A 15,191-nucleotide genomic window follows, 5' to 3' on the forward strand; every position below is an offset into this window, starting at 1 on the left:
TCCAAAGTTTTCATCTGATTATTTTAAACTTTGAACATAGCGTCCTAAATTTCTACCTCTCAGTCTCCAGTCTCATTTCATTTTATCTTCCATGTCATAAACACCTCCACTACCTTAATCCCTATATTTTCTTCCAAATTATCAACTTGCATTGACCTTATTTTCTTCTCTTTCCCCAGCATTCCTTGTCCCTTTTCTTCATCTGGGTAACTCCTCCTCATGCACCAGACTTGCTTCTGGCCTTGCCTCTTTCAAGAAACTCTCTCTGGTGGCCCTTGGTGAGATGTTAATACATCCTCTTGTCACCCCATTGCTGTATTCAGCCTTTTATAATACAATTTCCTGTCAGTGTATCTTTATAGTCTACAAAAGATAAGCTCATCAAGGGGCAAAATATACCTTATTCATATGCAATACCATGTCAATAAATGACTGTTAATCTCTCACCTTGTGTAAAAATTCTATAAACAGCCTGGTCAGGGTCTGTAAAGCTGAAGGATTTGCAGAGGAGAGAAAGTTTTCTGGATCCTTGGAAAGTTAGAGCATCCTAGGAGTATTGTTAAGATCCAATATGTCCAAACCTATTCAGGTCTTTCTCTACAGGCTTAAAATTCCAAATGAGAGAACAAAATACTTCTTCATTCAGGAGCTGACATAGGTGAAGAAGTTTACTTTCCATTTCCCCTTTTGCCCACAGTGCACTGCAACCACCAGCTTCTTGAAGACGTCTGTCTGTCTCAGGTTAATCTTGGGTTTTTCTACAATTGACAGTTGACATGAACACTCAGCACAGGTACTGTGGGGTGCACAGCCACATAAGAAAACAGTAGGTAGTTGAGTATCTTAGGGGAAATTTCAAAATATTATTCACCCCAGTACTCTCGGTGAATTACATTATGAGTCCATCCTTCCTTCCTCTGCCAACTAGGAGTCTATTCATCCTTGAAGGTGTACGTCAAACTCTACTTCCATGGCACACCTCTCACCCTAGATTCATTAATAAAAAACAAAAATTGAAAATGACAGAGGTATGCAAGAATTCCTATCCTGTCTTTTGGGTCCTTGATGCCATCCTTGTCCTTATCACCAATTTGGTACAGTTTTGTAGATTTAAGATACCAGAGAGACTACCACTACCCCAACACGTATTCATATTTCAGCATCAACCAGCACAGTATCTACCATGCTATAGGTGTTCCATAAATATTTATCAGTTGGTTGATAAAAAGAATACACTAATCACTGATATAAAAGGAAACATCTCCCAGGAAGCTAAAGGTCAGAGATTCTAGTAAACAGGACTGCCATTTTTTAGAGTTATCCTGGTCACCCATGAAAAAAAAAACCTATTTCTCGGAAGTATTTGTTCAAGAACCACATACTGAGTCAAATGGTTGGCAGTGCTGGTTAAATAGTATCTATGTCCTAACCTGGGTAACTGCAGGATTTTTATTATTTGTGTGGTCTTTTTGTACTTTGCAAATCACTTTTATATCCATGACTTCATTTAATCTTTGTGACCGTCCTGGAAGTGGATGGGGTAGATGTTATGATTAATGGATGAATAAACTGAGGCACAGAGAGGCCAGGAGACTTCAGCCCCAAAGTCTTCATAAGAGAAATTAATATGGGCAAGCTTGCAATGCTGGCCCAGAGTGATCCAGCAGCTTAGTAGGATAAATAAAATTTACATGCACCCAAATAGAAGAGTGGATAAATGCTGAAACAGAGGTCTGACTAAAGTGTTATGAAACACGAATAGAGATACAAAGACCAACTTCTCTGACATGCGCTCTCTACCCCAAAAGAGGCCCTCATCCAGAAGGGGCCTGATTTCACAGGACCTGAGAAAGCACTCCAGCACGCAGACCTTCCCAAATGCTGCAGGTTCTGAAGGGATGAAAGGGGCCTTGAATGTGTGCACTACAATAATTATGTTTGTTTTAATGGAGCAATGAGTGCTTCTGTTGTGCTGTGGTGCAAAGGCCTAATTATTCAAACACAGCCATTAGTTCCCACACAGCAAAGATGACAGCAGATGTTATAAAGATAGCATCTCTTGGCCATTTGCCCACCGGGCCCAGCCACAAGGACACTTCAAAAGCAATAGCAGCTCCTGCCAGGAGCATCCCACCACATGTCCTAAGACATCAGAGCCCAAAGTGGACTTGAGACATCTGGAGGGAGAAAGGGGTTAACATGGCAGTAACAGCCATTCCTGCTACAGGTCTCAGGTAGATGAGGCAGCAGCTGGGCCTGGTTAGAACTGAGTGATCTGGGTTTCCTGGAGCCCTGTGTCCCACTGGCTGTTTTCACGCAGACAAGCAGCTCCCATCAGGACACACAGCCTGTGTCAGGAACTCATTTCAAACTTACAAAGCTGAAAGGAAATCATTCATTTGACTGGAGAACAAGATGTACCCAGAAACCCATCCAAATTCTTGCTGCCACCACCAGGAAAAAATATATATATAACTAGCTGAATTTGTGTGGTATACTATTGCTCAAACTTGAGTACTCAGAAGCAGGCACAGGCCTGCCTGCATTTTTCCTATCCCAGCCCTATGAGTAACAGTTAGGAAAACACAAAGGGCTTTAAAAAGTTCAAAGAACTAAAAAAAAAAAAAAAAGTGACTGCATCATTATCACCACAAAACTGCTGAATGTTTAGACTTCTATAAACTGAAGTAATTTTTAAGTTGAGAGACAGTCAGGGGTTAGTTTTTCTCTGCATCAACCATAGCAAGGAGATTTCCTGGAAGTGGAATCCCTTAAGGCTTTAGTCTCTTTGTTTCCTATGCATGCATGTGCATAAGTGCATGCAAACACACATACACATCCCTGTCTCTAATAAGCAAGCTGCCTGGAAACAAGAGACCTGGAAAGAAGGAGAGAGCTCTAAGGAAATACTCCTCTTGAAAAGATTTCTGCCACCTTGTTCCTGAATCACATTTCACTCTGGCTTTTCATCTCACTTCCACCAAACCATAGAAAGAATATCTCCCAGAAAAACTGCAGTGTGAAGGGTTCTCAGTTTAAAAATAAAAAAGTGGAAAAACTGCCATAACAATGAGGGAAACGACACTCCATTCCTGCTAGGACAGACTCTGAACAGAGCAAAGATCTGCCATCATGTGGAGACTTCTGAAGGAGTGGAAGGCGGAGGTGAAAAGTGCTAAGGTCCTACAGGATGCCCCTCCACAGCAGCATGTTGTTAAAAAGTCCTTTTTGGTGAAGGATTTCCCAGGTCCAATGCATTGCTCTTCTTTTTTCCATGTAGAAACGGAAAGAAAAATCTAGCTAGGAATGAAGTTAAAGAACTTGCTTTTTAGCTCAGGAGGAGGAATATGAACTCCAGAAAGACCCACAGAACTCAGAAGGGCTCTGGAAGTATACGATTAAAAAAAAAAATAAGCACACAGTAAAAACATTATAAATAACAGTCGAAATATTAACTACAAGAAGTAGCAATGAGCACATTGGCATGGCTGGTTTTGTACCAGCTGAAGCAGAGGAAGGTCAATCATGGCTCTTTACTAAGAACAGAAAGAATTTTACACATCTGAAAAGAATCTGGAGATAGCACTTAAACATATATTTTAACACTAAAGCAATAAAATACCAAGAAATCACTAAGTGCCATCCTGGGAGGTCAGGTTGAGTGGAGACAGTGGAGACCATGTAAATCAAAGGTTGGTCCTGTAGATGAAAGTGGGGCCCAGGCAGCTCTCAGTCCTCGCAGCTCGCTTGTGGGTGTAGGACTGAGAATCAAATGAGGGAAGGTTCTGTTACTACTCCATTTAACAGATAAGGAAACTGGGGCCAAGTAACAGGTAATTTAGCAAATAAATAGCACAGAAGAGCTCTGACCCACAGCTTGCCGTCTTCAGGCCCAGCACCCTCAACTTCTGCACAAAACAGCTTTGTGAACCAACGACCTCAGACCTGGAATCACAAATGGAAGATGAACTAATGCAACTAGGTGAGTCTTGGGTCTACATTTGCAAATACCTCCTAGAAAAGTGGCCTCCCTCTCTCACCCGGTCACGGTCTATGTCCCATGGCATAGCTGGGAGCCCAGGGACAGGGTTGTGGGTGGGACGATGCCACTGTCTTTAGTAGGTTGATGCCCTGTGTGCAAAGAAAAGCTCAAATCGCTAATGCCACCCTACAAAGTCAGTACTTGATTTCCCTGACATGTTTCTTCTGAACAAATACCATATTCTACATTTTTCTCTTCACTTTCAACAGGAAAAACACTAAAGCAAAAGCAGGGTAGCTTTAGCTTCCACAGGCAGCAATATAGCAATGGGTGACATTGAGCTACAGATTTTTTAAGACCTTGATGAAAAGAGACTGAAAAAGATGTTCCAAGAATCGACACAGCCCATCCAGACTTGGTATGTGGGTCCAACTGGCACTATTCTTAAAGGCTGGAGTGCTCAGCCCCCAAGAAGCAGGACCCAAATAATCATACAACTGCTCTTTAAGACCAAAGGCCAACCCATGCTCCCGTGCAGGGCGCAGGATTCCTTTAGCAGAAAGGAATATTTTCCACTGTCGATCTTTGTAGGAAGAGGCCATTCTCAGAGTGGGTTGAAGTGAGGGAGCATGTCTCCTTTGTGGGGCCAGCTATCAGAACTGAGGTTTTCTGGGATGGGGAGTAGGTGGAGGTTGAGAGGAGGCAGTAAACAAAGGGATGGTGGTGTTTGGTGACACTTATGGAGAGCACCCTGGCCAGGGTTCTTACATATCTTTGTGCACGCACTGCTTTTGCTTCTGTGAGGCCTATAAACTGCCTTCTCAGAATAACGTTATAATACACAAAATTAAATATGATTAAAGAAAAGCAATTATATCGAAAGAGGTTGTATCCATACTCCCATTGGTTAAGAACTCATAAGGGAGCTCAAGTGATCTAAATTTCAGCATAAAAAGTACATGTGGAAGAAAAGGTATTATGTGGTCTGATTTTGTAGTCTCAGTCTGTCATAGGCCATTTGGCTTGCCGCTTCTGATAAAGGACACCTGGCTCCTACAGGATTCGGGAGTCAGAGCATCCGAGTCACACTACCAAAGCCACTTAGATTCTGTATCACACTGGAATGCCAAAGGATAGGCTCAAAAAACTAATGAAGCTATGATCTCCAAGTACAAAGATATTTATATAGAATCATGTTTTTAATAAATTGTATTGAATAGGTTTGTTTTTATAGGACATTAACACATTATTATTTTATATTGCTTTTCTTATGAGATACTCAAATCATAAATAAACCCAAGGATATTCTCTCAGGGACAGATAAATATAGGATATCCAGGATTCGGTGTTAATTTTGTTTTATACATCTTCAGAGTGGTGTTCTAATGACAAACACCTGCTGTTACTTAGAAGTTTTGAAATGGAACCTGAGAGCGGCCCTATGCACCCTGGGGCCCCAGGGTCAAGAGGAAGCACATTCAGCAGGCTCACGCACCTGCTTACCTTCTCCTGTGGAGCTCTACATCCTGAGAAGGGCATCCGCACATTTGGAGGCACTGTCATTACCCACAGAGCTAAGTACACAAGCAAGTCCGCGCCTGCCACTAGTTGCCTCCAGTAATCATAGACCCAGACACACGACTCTGGAGGAGCCAGGAGACAGCCATCACCCACTTGCAGTCCGACAACCACCATCAGGACCCTGGCATGCCTTGACCCACCCCACTCCATCCCCACCCCACCCTGAGTCCCAGGGTCCAGTCAAAGTGCCAGCCAGAAGGTGCAACCTCCTCTTCCCTACCTGTAGCCCTGGTCTTCACTCTCCACACTCTGTGGGCCACAGTCCTCTCTACCATCACCACCCTAATATATGAAGATACGAGAAAGGGAGCTGTGGAGAAGGGGCTGACCTAATGTTCAAGGCCTTTCCTGGATCCTAGCCAAGTGAGAGCTGAGGTCTCATACAATGGCTTCTCTGCAGCAGCTCTTTAAAAGAGGCTTTTGCAATTTATGGTAATGTTTCTCGTTTTTATATTCAGTCAGTTCTTCCCAGGTTAACGGGCAGCTCTGATTGCCGTGAAGCCCAAGGTCCAACGGTAAGTCACAGTGTGAACTCACTTCCTAGTAGCACCTGGGGAAGACCTGAACCATTCTGAGCCTCCTCTGTGGCCAGGAGGGCAGTGCTGGCCCAAACTCTTCTTTACATCTAGTTTTCAGAGCGTGCACAAGCCCACTTTTCTCCTTACTCCTTCAGCCTATTTTCTCCTTACTGACTTCTCACACACAGTGGCTTCTGCTCTGTGGGGAATTGCATGAGGATTTCTCTGCTCCTTTCATGAGCCCCAAAGATTTTTATACCCAAGCAAACCCTTTGTAAGGTCTATTCCAGTTCCTAGTCAAAGCATCGGGGGTTCATATACTCAAGAACTTAGGAAGAAGTGCTGGAAGGAAAAATCTCCAGATAATAAAGTCTAAGCAATGTTTAAGCATCAAACCCATCACTTCTTTTCTTTTGGAGCTGCCAAATGGAAATAATATTCCGAAGGCAAGAGAATAAATTTCTCATCTCTATGAAAATCAAGCTTCCAAGAAAGAGAAAAAGAATAATGAAAGAAAAGAATCTAAGACCAGGTAAACTCAGGAAGATATTCTACCTTATGCATCTTATTCTTCTGCAGAATGCCATCGTGTCATCCACCTCTTCAGGAGAAGAAAGCCCTGCAGAGAATGCTAACATCTCATTTTCCTATTACTAATTTTTACAATGCAGGAGCCTTTGATCAAGGCAGTCTTAACCAAGAGCTGGAATGGATACTTATCTCTGGCTCCTGACACTGTCCTGCAGGCTCACGGCCCCAGGTGAAGCCCAGACACCTGAGGTGCCTTTGAGTAGTGAAGACGCTAATCCTTCCCTAAAACCGCAGCTCTAAAACCCTGGCAGAGTGCACTTGGCTTTAAAACATTCTTTTGTATGTCAAACCTCTGGCCTATTGCTTTGAAAGGACACCCACACCAAGCTATTTGTGGCAGTTCTTGTGGCTGAGCACTTTGCAAGACACTAAAGAAACTAATCTCCTCCCCTCCCAAAATACACAGGCAAAAGTGTGTGGATATGCTGCAAAGAACATGGGAATACAGGTACCTCTTCAAGATCCTGATATCAGTTCTTTTGCATAAATACTCAGATTTCTGGATCATATCGTAATTCTATTTTTACTTGCGGAAATGATCTAATATTCATCAACAGATAAAGAAGTTCCATACAGTGGAATATTTTTCAGCCTTGGAAAAGATGATCCTGGCATATGCAACAACATAGACAAACTTTGAGGACACTAAGCTAAGTGAAATAGGCCTGTCACAAAAAGACAAATACTGCATAATTCCACTTATTTGATGTGTCTAAAGTCGTCAAACTCATAGAGAAAGTAGACAGGTGGTTGCCAGGGTTTGGAGGAAGGGGAAATGAGGAGTGTTCAATGGGTATAAAGTTTCAGTTGTGCAAGACGAATAAGTTCCAGAAATCTGCTGTACAACGTTGTACTTATGGTTAACAATATGTACTGTAAACTTAAAAATTTGTTAAGAGGGTAGATCTCACGTTATCTATTCTTATCACAATTTTTTAAAAAAGCAAGCATGTGGAATGACAGCTCCCAGCATTCCCTCTGCAGCCTTGTAGAACGTGAAGCCTTTGCTCACACCACAAACTCTGTCTGGAAGATAATTTTCTCCTCAATCCTCTTCCTGCACCTGTGAGGTGAATGGGCCCTATTCCTCTGTTATAAGGAGAAGGCCACTGAGGCTGTCAGATGCTGCATCTCGAAGACCCTTTCTCTGCCACATCATACTGAGCACAGCAAGCATGCGTGGCATCCTCCCTGTGGTTACAGACCCTCAGGTCCCTGGCTTGGGGAAGATGGTGTTAATTTGTGATGGTGGTTTTGAGGAGTAAAAGAGTTATTTATATTAGTGTGGTATGTACTTAGAACAGTATCTAGTGTTAGCTATTATTTGTATTGTCATTAATATTATATCATTTCTTAAAAACATTTTCTCTGGTATGTTTTGGTTCCCTTAGACACTATTTCTATAAGTTTATGTTGTTTTCCATAGGAAGGCTTGGTTAATTCTATGTTGGGCCTGAGTTTAAATAATCAAACTTCCTTTTTACTAGTCTCACTTAAAAACCACAGTCATTGAATGAAATTTGTTGAAATGTGGCAACTGCCCTGTGAAATGGATACTACAAGGGTGTGGTGACCCTTCATGTATCCTGGTGCCAATACTTGTGTGTGATTATTTTATTTGTTTTTGTGGTGTGTTTTGTTTCTGGCTGGAAGGGAGGTGGGTTTGAAGAGGTTAGCAATCAGGATCGTTTTCCAGGAGTCATTCTTCTGGAACTGGATCTTGTTCCTACAAAAGTTTCCAAGTTTCTCTTCCTATTGCAGTAACTGGAATGTATATTCTCTCTATATACAGATCAATTAAAGGAACCTACAGGAATCACTATGGTAGAGTCAGTCTGGGAACCCCATTTACAGCATGGGAACTGAGCAATCAAGCTTTTCACAGTGACTGAAGCTGCAGGTTTAACAATGCCAAGGAGGGATGGGCCCAGTCTTCCCATGAATTCATTAATTGTGTTTATTATACATATTGTCTACCTATGTCTTTGAGGAATGGGATCAAAAAGTATGAGTGACAACATCTTGAATACAGAACTGTGGTTCCTGCTCAGTCCAGGTTAAAGGGAATTCTGTTTCTGGCACAGCTACTGGGGTCCTAGCTCTTCCTAACAGTCTAACCAGCCCAGAGAAAATCTAAGCAGTACATTCCACCCTACTGGTGAAGCTTAAAGTCAATTTTATAAATATACATAGATCACCTAGAGAAAAAAGTAATTTAAGTAGGGAGAAAATTATTTATCTTTGTTTGAAAAAAAGTCCTGTAAATATTTAAATCTGACTGTGGAAGACAGTTGCATAAATGAGTGGACGTGGCCAGGTTGCAGAGCAGCTATGCTTCCCTGTCACTGCTCCATTAGAGACTGAAGGGCTGCTTCCCAGCATGACGATAGCTCCCATGGCCCCAATACCTGGCCTGGTCCCAGAAGGAGTTTGGGAAGGGCCTGGCCCAGTTTGTGGGGAAATCTCTGCCCCAGCATTGGGATTCTCCTTTGTCTATCCTCCAGCAACAGCTACTGGAGTACATCCCCTTCAGACACTATTTGTTTATCCAGTCTTTACTTCCTGTCATTTGGACAGTCTCACATATATATGCAGACCAGCAGTGCCATGCACTAGGGCTTTTGCACACAGACCCAAGTGGTCATCTAATTCATAATTAAGTAGCAAATGCTTTATAAGGGAGCATAACAAAAAAAAAGTGCATATTGAAAGAACTATTTTGTTCACTTCACTTGAATTTCACTTGAATAATTACACTTGAATAACTACACTTGAATTTCACTTGAATAATTACAAAATCCCCTAGAAAACTTGAAAAGTAGCCTACAGCCTCAAAGATTCACACTAAGGTAATGTTTTTTGTACTGTCTTCATATCTGTATTTATCCATTGACTGGAATTTACTCAATAATCACTACTTGAGTCCAAGGTCTACTTTTTATTATTAACCTCGTGGTTGGTTTTACCTGTGTTAACTGGTTTGAATCCGGATGACACTTTATCATAATGATAGACTATAATAATTTTAGATACAAATTACCAAGAATAATACGTGTTATTTTACAAGAATTTAGAAGGGCCCAGTCCCGTCCCCATACCCATGGAATTTACAATCTACTTTTTGTGTAATGCCATGTTCACTGTCAATATACAACCCACAATATCTACTATTAATAATTAGGTCAATTAATTGTCTCACTATTGCAATATGTACACCCATTTTGATATATGTCAAAAAAAGTCACCACATACATTATGAGTTTCAAAGGTAATTCCATGAAAAGGAATCAAGTAACTGATCTTGTTAGGAGCCACTGTCAACATGTTCTTCAAGTAAAATATTACAACTTCTTAAAAGGCTTTTTCTAAAACTATACTTATATTTAATTTTAATTGGTGAGCCATTCACCAAACTCAATTGGGTAATTAACAAGTGGAAAATACATGTTTTGCCAACAGCAGTGGTGTGCTGAACAAGCTCATAGTAGCTCCACAAGAAACACTTGTCAAATTTTTAGAAGTTTTTTTTACCTGTTTGTTAACCTTTACCGTTTTAAATATTAAATTATATAAACTTACAACTTCATAAATGATATTAAATGCAAAAGTAATAACTCACAGTTCACCAATTCCTAAACATTTTATCCCATTTTACCATGTCCTGTGCTCTTAATCATGTTGGTGTGGTGGAAGTACGACGTGATGGTGAGCTGACATGCAACTAGTCCTAACTCCATGTTCTGTCTATCCCATTGGTAGCACGAGATGGGCCATGGTAGGGGTATTATTGCCACAGAAATCAGCAAACATCACCAACCAGGGCTTGATTTATTGCTTTGTTGACTGCATGGGCTTAAAAAAATGAGGAAGAAAATGTTTATAATGCAGATTAAATTTAAAAGTCTGTTGTGTATATAGCTGTTACATTATGAAATAGGGCTCCAAAATGAGGAAATATTCTTCCAGTGTACAAAACCTATTATCTGATTTAGCAAAGAAGTCACTTACCTCACTGAAAGCACGTCAAATTCAAACATCCATCTTCATTGTTTACTTTCACCTTACTCGCTAGCATAATTATGAAAATATCAACCCATAGTCATGTCAGAATCACATTTGTACATCTGCTGCAGTGCTAGGTTGGCTACAGATAGGAGATTTCAGCAAAAATCAACAAAAGCATTCTTTGAGAATCAAATGGAATTTATAATAGAGAGTAATGTGTATTTTATTATTATTTGTAAATTGTGTGCAATGTATCTTTATACCAGGATGGTTGATAATAAAGTTATGTGTGTATTATATGCACATGTTTTTTTTTATTGGGAGCTGGTTGCTAAACATTTACCAGTCCATCACTGGCTAAGTATCTGTATTAGTTTTTCTCTGTGTGTATGAAAATTCTAGCCAATCTAAAGGAGATCTATTTGCTTAAATATTTTCCCAAAGGAGGCAATAAATGATATTTTGTGTTTATAGAAAGAAATAGCTCCAATTAAGAAATAAATTTCTTTGGAGATAATTACCAAAAGACAATTTACCAAAATGCTAGTGCTCAAAAACTATTTAGATACCCCCATTCCAGTATCATTGTGAATCAAAAAATATTGTCCATGTTTGTCCATTTAAATTATATTCTCATCTAAACATGTAATGATGGTATAACCCTCATGATTTAAACTGTTGCTTAAATAGATATTTTTCTCCTAACGTTTTCATTATCTTTTTTAATTTGCACACACACACACGTATCCTTTGCTTTATTGGAGGAGAGACCAGGGATACACCAACACACTTAATGTCCAGCTTCTTCCCGCGAGCTCAGACTGGAAGATCAACCCAAAGGGGCAGTGAAGAGGTACACGGTCCCGTCCCTGGCTCTAGTGCCAATCCAGAGGGGCATTGCCTAAGAAAGCCAATAGCATGTTCCAAAAACAGAGACAAAGCTGCAGTGAGAGGAATCACTGAGATCATGCCAAACTGAAACAAGATATAGATGATGCCAAGTAGGCAAGGTACAGCTTAAACGCTGTTCCATAAATATCTGGAATACAGAAGAGACAACTGAAGTGAAATAATGAGCAACATACTCCTGTGGACAAGTTTCTCAAGACCAATAATGAAAATGAAGTTACATTTCTGTGATTGTTTCTTTTTTTGCACCTAGAAAAGTGCTTCGCCATAGGAGGGTTCAATATCATGGAGTAAATGAATGAATGAATGATATGCTGGGCCTGCCACCAGGGAAAGCATAGTTGCTTGAAAGCTTTATGTTTAGAAAACACGTGGTATGAAAATTTGCTTATGGTACTGAATTTAAAACATGTGAGGTCTGTGCAACCCTTAAAGCAGGAATAGGAAACCATAGCCTCTGCACCCACTCTGGCCTACCACCCGTTTTTGTAAATTAAATTCTACTGGAACATAGCCATGCTCACGTGTTTATGTGTGTCTATGGCTGCTTTTGAAATGTAATTGCAGAGTTGAGTACAGTTGTTGTTACAGAGACAGTATGGCCTGCAAAGCCTAAATATTTACTATCTGACCCTTTAGAGAAAAAGTTTGCTGATCCCTGCCTTCGAAGAAGTAACTAATATTTATTGAATGCCTATTGTATGTCATTGGAAATAAATAAGACATCTTCCCCCTGCCCCCTACCTGGCCAGCCAGGAGTTGTAGTTGGGAAGACAGAAACATAGATGCTGAATGTCAGGCCTAGGACTTGGCCATAAACTTGAAGAAGATATCCTGCTCAGGATATTGCAAGTGAGGTCTCAGGTTTCACAAGGAAATGCTGTCACTCATCTCTCTGCTTCTTTGATGTGACTGGGGTCCTGCTGTCTCAGAATGGGGGTGAGAGACTAAGGATGACCCCAACATACCTCTGCAGTAGGAGAAGTTAGGGTTAGGGTGCCAGCTCAGACTACAATGTATCTTGTTTCTCATTTGACGATTGACCCTGGTCCGTGTAGTCCCTGGTGCAGGGAAGGGGTAAGTGGTACCTAATACTATAACGTATACCAGGCACTGTGCTAAGCACTTCAGGATAATCACTTCATGTAATCCTTGCAGCAAGTCTATGCAGCAAGTCCTCCGGATTTCTTGCATTGCAGTGGGGACATTGAGGCTCAGTGTAGGAAAGGTATCCAGTATCCCACTAACAATAGGTGGTAGAGTGGGGATTGCGTCAGTCTGACTTCAAAGCCAATACATTAGGCATTCTGCTCGACTCTGAAGCCTCAGGAAGGAGGGATTTTTCCAGAAGTAGGAAATAGGGAGTAGTAGATGTAGTCAAAAGTAGCGTAAAAGTGGAGGGAAGTGATCAATCGACCCTGGATGTCACCACTTTGGCATTACTGGTGACCTTAAGTGTAGGAAGAGACCCTCACTTTCTGTCTGGTGTCTGCCCCTGATGCTTCCTTCAGTCAGGTGGTTTTGAAGAGTAGGCATTCTGGACTCTGTCTCATTTTTTGTGTCAAGATCCGTCTTCAAGGCAAAAAGAGTCATAAATGGGCAGTCTGCAAAAATGAAGCGTATACATTCAGGTAAGAACTGAGAAAGGAAGAGTTACTCAAAGACATCCAAAGAGTATATTTCCAGGGCAAAAACTATGCATTTATGTAGAACTCCCATTCCCTAATTAGTGAATCAGGTAGACCTGGGTGTGAGGCTGACTCCATCAATTAATAATTGCTCAATGTTGAGCAAGTTTCATATCCTCTTAGAACCTCTGTTTCCTAATCCACAAAACAGGGATAATAAGGCCTAATTCCCAGGGTGGTTGTGACAATAAAATGAGGTCATGCTTGTAAAACAATTCAGGATGGTGCTTGGCGTATAGCAGGCTATCAATAATGCTGTTGTTCCTGTCACTAATATTATTAGGACTAATAATACTAATTATTATTGGTATCACAGTGGGTCAAATTCAATGCTAAGAAATCAAAATATAAAGGTGAATAAGGTGCAGCCTCTGCGCACAGGGAGTTCATGGATGTCGGCTGAGTCACGGACAGCAGGAGGGAGACATGAGCAGCAGAATTCCTCCTTCAGTTCAGCTGCCTATGAAGGTTCAACTCAGCATATTTGTGCTGCTTCAGTTTATCATTTATAAAAAGGGATAGATAGTAACGCTTATCACAATTCTTTCCTAATTCTCTTCTCCTGGTCCCTTGTGTTTCTAGGGCTACAGACCACGCCCACTGTGCTGCCATGCGCAGCTCTCCATCTAGGCATCCCTGCCAAATCTCCCTCACCAAAATTCACCTCTCTTGAGTATTTGCACAGATGTTCTAATGGGTGGCACTGGCTGAACAGATCCAAAGCACATGTTTCAAGACTATTGACACCTTACCCACATAAGCAACATATGTGTGGATTTCCAATAAAGTGTTAAGCTAGTGGGGCCCAGAGGGCAGGTTTGATGGTCACCTACTTTATGTAGCCATTCCAAATGGATAGAGGACTCTCAACTCTGATAGAGAGATTCAGACAGTGAATCCAGAGGCCTTCCATTCATTCTGATCAAACCAGCGCCTGCTCCATGAGAATCATCAGATCACAGTTCCATTTTGTTCACTGGCCTACAAATGTTAAATATTAAAAACTCAATACATTTGTGTTGCTTCAGTTTGTTTTTTATAAAAAGGAAAGGATGGGGCCGGCCTGGTGGCACAGCGGTTAAGTTTGCTGGTTCTGCCCTGGCGGCCCAGGTTCTACCGGTTGGGATCCCAGGTGCAGACATGGCACCACTCATCAAGCCATGCTGTGGTAGCATCCCACATATAAAAAAAGCAGAGGAAGAGGGGCATGGATCTTAGCTCAGGGCTGATCTTCCTCAAAACAATGAAAAAAAGAATTAAAAAGAAAAAAAGGAAAGGATAGTAATACTTACCACAAGAGTAAATTCCAAGGTGGTTTGAAGCTGATCAGAGGAAATATGCTCTTTAAATAAAACATATGATTATACTACCTACTGATGAAGATGAATGCTTTGTGCACAATCTATGTGCCCATTTGTGGAAATTTCAAACAACCTCCAAGAGAGGCAAATTTAGAAATATTGGAAATTTTATTTTCTATACACCTATTAAATCCCACCCTGCTAAAAAATATGGGTCAGTAAAGAGGAAACAGCTTACTTGTGTTTAACCAGCTGTACCAACAAACATATATAGATTTAGTTTTAACCAGTAGTGTGCTAGTAAATGTTTAACAGTAAGTTTTTTGAGGGGCAAAAGAGTGAATCCCTGGTCTGGAGCATTTGCCCATTTCTGTAGTGTAAATACTCCCACCAGAGCTCAAGTCACTGATCACAAAATTGAGAGAGAGCCCCAATCAAACTCTTTAGAGCTGGTGCAAGTGGCTCCAGCCACCACTGAAACTATAAGCTCGGCCCACTTTAGGCTCAGTAGCATGGCAGAATGGAAAAACCTCTGGACTAGGTACTGGAAGACGTGGCTCATATCCCAGTTCCGGATTACTATGAACCCACGTAAGTCACTTACTCTTGGAACCTG

The 15,191-nt window shown here is 41.1% G+C and overlaps 1 protein-coding gene across 2 annotated transcripts in view; it reads left to right on the top strand.

Moving 5' to 3' along the window:
- The window catches only part of CLXN (calaxin), a 36,936-nt gene extending 25,962 nt beyond the window's left edge, over positions 1-10,974 (top strand). For both annotated transcript variants that reach the window (XR_011543080.1, XR_011543077.1), the window contains 3 exons: positions 698-793; positions 3,891-3,982; positions 8,465-10,974. The gene's annotated coding sequence lies outside the window, so the exon portion shown is untranslated. The remainder of the gene's footprint in view (positions 1-697; positions 794-3,890; positions 3,983-8,464) is intronic.
- The last annotated feature ends 4,217 nt before the right edge of the window (positions 10,975-15,191 follow it).

This window comes from Equus przewalskii, chromosome 8 (genome assembly GCF_037783145.1).
Source record: "Equus przewalskii isolate Varuska chromosome 8, EquPr2, whole genome shotgun sequence".
In the NCBI taxonomy this organism is placed as follows: Eukaryota; Metazoa; Chordata; class Mammalia; order Perissodactyla; family Equidae; genus Equus; species Equus przewalskii.